General features: G+C 36.6%; 1 pseudogene; it reads right to left on the bottom strand.

The window, feature by feature from the left end:
- Positions 1–1,847: 1,847 nt before the first annotated feature.
- Positions 1,848–8,862, bottom strand: LOC140233076 (protein NipSnap homolog 3B-like; annotated as a pseudogene).
- Positions 8,863–9,066: the final 204 nt, after the last annotated feature.

The raw sequence follows: 9,066 nt of genomic DNA, 5'->3' as shown, positions 1-9,066 counted from the left end.
ATATGAAGAACTACTCAAGATTCATTGATAAGTTGAACAATTATTTATTCATTTTCATTAAAAGCGATGAACCAAATACGTTACCATAGGTCAAACAACTGTTTAGCATATCGAGTTCATAGAGACTGTACCTACTTCCTTCTAAATGCCTGCAAAAATATATTTTTTAAACCTTGTTTGCATTATCCATCAAAACTTAATGAATATTTATAGTCAGATGGATAAATACATTCAGACGTAAGATGAGAATATTCTGTGAATGAAGAAATCAGCTTTCACATTTAGGGCTCTTTTCCACTACATTTGATAGTTTAAATATTACGTACAATGTTTAAAATGGTTAATTTGGGCTTACATCATTCATTTTTACATCAATTCATGAGGTAAATAATTAAACAGGTGATATTTATTAATTCATACACAACTAAAATTATTACTTATATTTTACCAGATACGTTACCAAAGGTGATTCGATGTTTTTCAATAGTTATTTCCCTAGGAAAGCAATTCATATTTGTTTCCTGTGAAATTCCAAATTGGATCGTTCCCTTTGCATGATTTGTGGGATTCGAAACTTTATTTGTAAGCGAAATTTGCTAAAAATACAAAGTGAATCTTAAGATTATATTTCATTTCAGCAAAAAGCATATTTCAACCTACCACACAGAAATAATTTCTACCAGTTAGCAAGGGATGACAACATCTTTACCTCTTGAAAAACCCCAATATCTTTAGGGGGGACAGATGTCTTTTCCTAAACAGAAATTGGATCAAAACAATGAATTTAATTCAGAGTTAGGAGTCCATTACAACATGTAAATTTGCGGTAACGTATCTGATTGGTGATCAAAAATCATATATGATGCTCTATTTCAATTCATTTTTACTCAATGAATGGCCATCATTTAGAATGTTCCACTTTTTGTTTCGTATTTGACCGGTTTTGAAGTTTCCGAAAACACATCTTTGAATGTATTACTTTGTGGTTGATTTTTCGGTTTTACTCACATGGAATTGAACACTTAATCTGAGAATGGCCCACATGTACTGTTTAGATAAGCTACAGAAAAAAAAATACCAAAAAAATTGTTTGGTAACATTTAAGGATCACCTTAACCCGTTGAAGACTAGTCTCGAGTATACTCGGGCAGGTGTCTATGGGAAACATGTTTTAGCAAAATCAGCCCATCCTCAATGGGTTAAACATGATACCTCTATCATTGCAATACACATTACAAAACACTCATTGTGACCAGTAAAATCATTTCAATAAATATATGTTGAGATTCTGTCATATGATGGTTTTGAAAATTGGTGATAAAGGAACTGATTTTGGGGCAAGATAAATTATTCCTTCATGTTATATTAGAAGAGTTTTGTTATATCAGTGTTCTTTACGAGTATACTGTACCTTCTTGCTCTCTATTCTTAGAATATGATTAATTTGCTGTCATAACTCCTATTATAAGTCAGTCATATGAATTGTGCCTTTCATTGCCATATATATTTTGAAAGGAATATAATGTTCATTTTTATCATATATAGCATAGAGAGAAAATCAAGTTATACAGTAAACTGCATATGAAATATGCCTGTATCAATGTTCAAAATCCAGTTCATCTAATGAAATATTGTATATCTGTATGTTTTGATTCTGAACTTGAATTAAGACTCTTCATACAAATATATCTTTATACTTAAAAAACCAGCTCTTAACAGGCTTTGTTTGGATGTTCTCGGTTGTTGACTGTCTCATTCATTTTTCCTGTCATAAATCACTGCTAATATGTACAAATTTGTCATGAGAAACACTTAGAGTATTTTTAATAAAAATTTTATGTCTACACTTAAGGGTTGCATGTTTGCTGACTGTATCACAAGTGCTTTGATGCAGAAAAAAAAGGAAGCAGCAAAGATTAGTATTCACTAAAACACACATTACTGTTAAAGGCCCATTAATGAAATTATAGACAGTAAGAGAATAATTTGCACAAATCAAAGCTTTACAATGCACCAGAAGCATGGCAGCAATGACAACTTTGCATGTCATATTCAGGATATTTTGATTTTCAGGCCAAGTCATGAAAGGCTCCAAGAACCCTCACTTCATTCTCTGACAAAATGCAGCTAAAATAAACTTCCCATAAAATATCTTTCAATTGATTTTATTTCGTTGGAAACATATTGGGTAATTCATTACAAATACAATATCATAAATATCTCCAAGACCATCATCCCCACGCAACCGCCAGAACCAATCATGACAAGGGCATAATCAACTTCAAACAACTGACAAATTGCTCTTCATGGACGTAAATAACCACCGATTATTCATTGTTTCAGTATTAGCCACGAGAAATTATGGGCATACATACTCGGGTTGAACTAAAAGTGACAATCTCCTGATTTTTAGATGAGCGTAGCTTCCTCTAACCACTTGTCCCTTAATCACGAGATGGTTGGTTGGAGTTCACGACAAGACTTTTGTAACCTGTAAAGACAGGCCAATATCTTGAGCCTTCGTTACAAGCATTGCATGACATGGCAAATGTCTCTGATACCATCTCGCGCACAGAAAATTGTTGTATTTCAGGCAAAGAAAAAAAAATTAAAAATGTCCCAACTACATTTTACATAACCCCTGCTTCTATTTTTCCACTGCTTGCTCCATATCGCACATCATTAGTTACACGGGATCTTCCCTGTAATTGCCGTATACTGCATTACGCTGCACATAGAATCGCTTGTTGACCACGGCTATATAATGGCTCAGAAATCTCTTCCTTCCAAATCTGTCCCCCTTCCTCAACCCTTGAAAAGACCAAGCCAAGTTGGATGGCACATGACATAAACCTGCTGGTGTGCTCATCCGAGGGGTGAGAAGGGTAGTGAAAGCATGATCTTTGTCTCCATCTGTGGCGTCAGGGCATCGCACACCGCTGGGTGTGAAAGATTCAAAATGAAGAAACGACATACCAATAAAACAACCTATATTTTATTAATTGTCTAGACATTGCTTGTTGTAGAATAGTCTGTGAAATCATTTCACACAACAGTGCGGCAAATGACAAAAAGTTGCCAGTTTTGATACCAACTGTGCTGACATTTTTAAAGGGTGTGTACAGTTCTGGTCGGGGTGAGGATTTAGCTTTTAACGTTTTGCGAGATATTCAGAAACCACTCTGTGAGATGTCAAAGAGCATGCAATTCTTAGGGGTATCAAAAGTTTATTTGATAAAAATCTGTTTTGAAATGTCTGAGATATCCAAAAACAAGGTGAAACAAAGAGATCCTAATAAAGGTGGGGCATGTAGCCTTTTATTATTATCACTTTTGGGGATATCTCAGCCATTTGAAAACCAATTTTCATCAAATAAATGTTGAATCCTTCTTAAAATCACATGCTCTTTCATATTTCATAAGAGGTTTCTCATTATCTCACTTAGGAATGTTCAAAACATGAATCCCCACCTCAACCACTACTGTACAGTCCCTCTAATTGTTGACTCGGGTAATTTTTAATAAACTCACTTGTCATTGAAAAAGGAGGACATGCATATCAAGAACACCCCATCATTTACAGCCAAGTAAATTACTATAAATGAAAGCACATATCTTCATGCTACTTGGTATACCACTAGTAATTGTCACATACTGCAGATGGTGAAATAAGAGCTGAACACTTCTGTGGAGTTTTATTTCTGCTTGAGTAACGAGTGAAATACAATTTAAGCTAATGCCTGAAAGAATCATACCTGATGTTGATGTAGAGATAATTTGTCTATTCCATTTACTGCCAAATTTCAGAAGTCATTCCTTTAAAAAAAAAAAAAAAAAAAAAAGTTCATCAAATCAAAAGCACCAATTCCAAGTAACCTGTCGCGGTTTCCTTCACTAACACTTGATTCTCCCTGTACGAGATTATTCATACACCTTTCATTTAACAAATGAACATTAAAATGAACATTAAAACAATTGCTCTCCCTGAAAATGTATGTCATCATGCCATTTTTGTTCAGAAGATATGCTTGAACTGGGTTTAAGTTTCTCTACTCACGTAAATTCTTAAATGCATCCATTTCCAACACAGCGTCTCTGGCCATCACTCTTTTGTCAGCACTCTCCCAGCTGTACAGATGATACACTGACAAGCATGGAGGAAGGAAGAAAGCAATAACATTAAAAATGAATAAATAAATAAATAAATAAATAAATAAATAAATAAATAAATAAATAAATAAATAAATAAATAAATAAATAAATAAATAAATAAATAAATAAATAAATAAATAAATAAATAAAACTCAACTACTGTACTGTGTGTATCTTGATCTTTGTCCACACCTCTCTTCTACCTCTCTTTGTCTTCTTCTATGAATGGTGAATTAATTGACGATATGAATTGTACTTGATTTAATCTGATCTTTTGCACACAGCATACTTCAGCAACAATGAAATTTGTGACATTCAAAATCTGTGCACTGATCAATTACGATTCTCTATGCTTAATAATTTCATCATACCTACAAAACAAATATACATAGAATGATAAATAATATCAGCAGAGCTAGCTGCTTTTTTTGAACTGAAAGCCTAACAAATACAATATTATGAGAGTCCAAGTAGTGCAGTGCAGAAACATTACTGATAGACTTGACTGAGGGGTACAAATCATTTTCAGGCATTTCAATGTCTTGGTAATTTGCCTTATAATTTATCATTATCAGAACACAACGAGGACAATTTTGATAAATTTGCAGACAAAAAACGTCAATATTGTACCACTCGGTGTGAGTTACATTATTTCATCATAAAAGTTTGAATTACTAATCCCTTACACTACCCTAAAATATTACAACATAGAGCAGAAAATCTACGAAATAACTTACGAGTGTTAATGTGCCCTATCTCTCCAAGAAATGCCCCAATCAGTTTGCCACAGTCAAGCTTGGTGTAGGCTTCATCTCGGAGCAGAATTCTGGACTTCATATCCTCCGCTCTCCCAGGCTTCATAACATACTGTCGTAGTTCATACACACCTGGTTGGATGGTAGGAATATGGATTATCTAAGAACCCAAACGATCTCCCTGTCATGGCATTATTAGCCTAATTTTGTATGTCTGCAATCGATCACACATACAGGTAAAAAATTATGAAATATAGTGCACTCCCGTTATAACGAACACCATTATAACGAAATTCCAGTTGCAACGAAGTTAAAATTCAGGCTGCAGAATTCTCCGCTCTATGTTTTTTTATTGTTTATTTGTTTGGTTATTACGAAATTTCAATATAAAGAAAGAAAACTGCCGGTCCAGAGGACTTCATCATAACAGATGTCCACTGTAGTATTGAACATGCTCAAAGGCTGATTGTATATCAGACAGATATCAAATTGGGAAGAATTACAATAGACACTTCATTTTTTCTTTTTTGTTGTTGTTACACAACTATGTTTCTGGACTATTTAGTTTATCTACTTACAAATGATTTGACATAACCCATAATCAGGAGTCATCCCCAACAGAATGTAACATGTTTGTTGTGAATATTTCCACATATTTGGATCAGTTTCTTGCTCTTTTGGTTTTAAACATGTGGGATTTATTTTGAACTTCTCTTAGATCTACATCCTCCCCTCAACATTAACAACTGCGGGGAAAAAAAAACCTTGATTACAAGGTTCAATTACAACATAGCTGTATATTTCTTATAAGAGATTGATCTAATAAATATGACTGAAAAATTGTCTGCGTAACAATTTGTGTTTGAATTCAAAACATCACATAAGACATAACTGCTCCAGTGTCTCACAAACTTTACAGGTTGTACCTCCTTCTTTGAAAGGTTTGTCCTGGAGGGGTTTCCAAGGCAACCAGATCCATGGCATTGAGCATGGGACGCACTTTGGACATGACTTCCGTCTGCCATTTTTCGTCTGTGTTCACAGCGGCACGCACAGCTTGCCTGGCAGCATAACTTTCTGCATATTAAACAAAGATAACAGGAAATAAACATTGTGTAGATACAAGTGATTGTTTAAAAATGGAAATTAGGTACCAGTATCAAATGACAAACTTCAGTGTTTTAAGAAGTCGCTCACTTCCACATATTACATTCTCTAGTTGAATGTCTTTGAATGATCAGTTATCAGCCTTTCAGCTAAGATCACTCGCTACTCTGTAAAACTTAAATTGATGGCAAAAAACAGCAGATTTTCTTTGCAATTACAATTTCCTTATCAGATAAGACTTTTTAAGCTTTTGGCTTCTTTCACAAAAATAATTATATTGGTACTTATGTAATATCATTTCATATATTGGCAAATCTTGCCTTATCTGCCTTTCAGAACAACAGAATGAATTGTTATGTTCAAGAAACTATTAGAATGAATACTCTACTTGTACACAGTAAACTGGTCACACTCTTAAAAAGAGAGTTGGTTCTTGCAAAACAAACACTATGCTGATTTCGGTAATGGTTTGTTTTTCAATCTACCAAACTCACAAATTGCCCAATTACAAAAGCTACAAAATGCCGCTGCACGTATTGTTTCTTTGTCAAGTAAACGCAGTCATATCACACCTATCATGAAGAGTCTTCTTTGGTTGCCTGTACAGGAGCATATTCGGTTTAAGATACTTCTTTTGGTTTATCACGTTATTGAGGGAACAGCTCCTGCTTACAATGTTTGTTTGTTTCGTCAATACCAACCTTCACAAACTCTTCGATCCTCAACTTCAGGTCTCTTACATATTCCGTTTTCTAGGAAATCTTGGGGGGGGGGAACAAGCTTTCGCTCACGCTGGACCCACACTGTGGAATTCACTTCCTTGTGAGCTGAAAGACTCAAGCTCTATAACATCTTTCAGGAGTAATTTAAAATCTTATTTGTTTAGCAGTGCATTTTGAAGACCAGTGCCTTTTGAAGACAGACTTTCATGTCTTTTTTTTTCTTCTGCTTCTTCATCTTCTTCTATTACGGTGATGAACTTGTATCTTCAGTCTGTTTGCTTTGATGTACAATTGTAAAGCGCCTTGAGCATTTAATCAAAGTGGAGAACGGCGCTATAGAAATTGTATGTATGTATTATTATTATCATTTTATTCTTCAAGTAAATTGTAAAAAAATGTTATACATGTATGTTGTAATGTATTTTGGGTTGGTGAAAAGGGTAAAAACGAAGCCCATCATTACACTATACATCAATATGCATATCAATTTTACCAGTGTATCAATTTTAACATTTAACAACATCAAAGTCAAAGTCAATTTGAACATCAAATCAATCAGCATCAATTATACACTTGAAATAAAGACACACAGAAATAAGATTAGAAATCCAATTGCTCTAACCATATTCCCAGATGTGAACCACTTGGTTAAAGGCTCCCAACTCTGCTGCCCAGAATCCAACAAGCTTTGAATGCCGCGTACGAATATGAATCTTCTCGTTGACCAGATTCACAAAGTCTAAAAAGTTGGCAGGCTTGATTGAATAGGTTCGCATTTCATACAGCTTCTTGCGCGCTGGTTGCTGTGATGACACCTCATCGTGGACTTTCCTCGAACATATTGCTGTTGGAGTACCAGCTAGTTTTAGCTGAGGATATTTCCACGAAGTTGAGCTTGACAGCTTAGGAATGACCTGCATTGGCTGAAACAACATTAATTTCCATTTTTATATTAAAACGTGATTAGCTCTGGTGAGTACTTCTTAATTATATCTATCACATACGAGGTCTAACCTCCCGACAAAGCTCATTTTGTTGCATACATATAAAGTGAACAGACAAATATCAAAGTAAAACGTATGCTCACTCATTATACTGTAAATAAATGACGAGTGTAAATGCTCATTGTATAGGTAGGGTTAGCCCGACCAGACGCTGTTAATACGCTACGTAGGGTATAAGTTCCCACTGTTTGGAACACAGTAGCAGGGGCCGCGGAAGCGGGGGGGCTGGGGGGGGGCTGCAGCCCCCCCACACTTTTGGTTCGTAAAAAAAAAAATAAATAAATAAAAAATAAAAAAAAATCGAAAAAAAAAAAAAAATCGAAAAAAATCACAACACTCATGAATTTCAATTCCTTAGATTCTTCCCGTCTAAGCGGGGGGGGGGGGGGGGGGGGGGGGGGGGGGGGGGGGGGTCTTGACCTTGCCACCACCCCCCCCCCCCCCTCCCCCCGGTCCCGCAGCCCCCCCACACTGAAAAACGTTCCGCGGCCCCTGAGTAGGCCTACTACACATAGAAAGATACAGCCGTCTGGTCAGGCTAACTGCAACAGTGCCAGCTTGTTTTTTTTTTTGTTTTTTTTTTTTGATGTCAAAGATATTGATACCGGTACTGCAGAACAAGGGCAATATGTTTCAGCTTCAATGTACGAGTAATGTCAGATTAGACTAAAAAACAACAAAATCAAATTCTTCGAGAGTATAGAATTCTTATGATTGTGGCATTGTTTCATTTCCGTCATTTTGAAGCGGTCACAGCCTCAGCAGCCCCCGGGATCGCGACCGAGCGGTGCCCGGCGGTAGCGGTGCAACGGAGAGAAAGAACGTGGCACGCGGGTAATCAAGTATCCAAGCTCCTGCCGGCCATCCACGGATGCCTCCCACCTCCTCCGGGCACACCGTCGGGTAAGCAAAGCTATCCTACACAACTCGAGTACGCTCGGGCGCCCCTGGCTACTGGACGGAAGGCCTGATAAACAGGCCTGAACAACTTACCCGTTGACGGCAAAACAGCATCGATGAAGCCCTCAAAGCCATAGCAGAACTCCTGAGAGTGTAAATTCAGTTAACGCGACGGTAGTTTGAGCCAATGTTTGTCCGCCTCACTCGCAGCTCGACGACCTGACAGGACGGTTCTCTCAACCTAATATCCTACACGTAACCATAAAGATGTACGTGGACGCATACATGGGATGGATCATGGATGGGCAAACATCCACCACATGAATAGCATTGGGAAACTAGCAAAGCCCCCCATATAAGCCAGCTGCTATTTATAGCATTATAGCTAGCGTAACAACTAACAGCAGGTGCTGCGCTGCCATAATA

The sequence above is a fragment of the Diadema setosum genome, chromosome 9 (genome assembly GCF_964275005.1).
Source record: "Diadema setosum chromosome 9, eeDiaSeto1, whole genome shotgun sequence".
NCBI lineage: Eukaryota > Metazoa > Echinodermata > Echinoidea > Diadematoida > Diadematidae > Diadema > Diadema setosum.
Note: the sequence above shows the minus strand (reverse complement) of the source record. Positions and strands in the feature narration are given on the sequence as shown.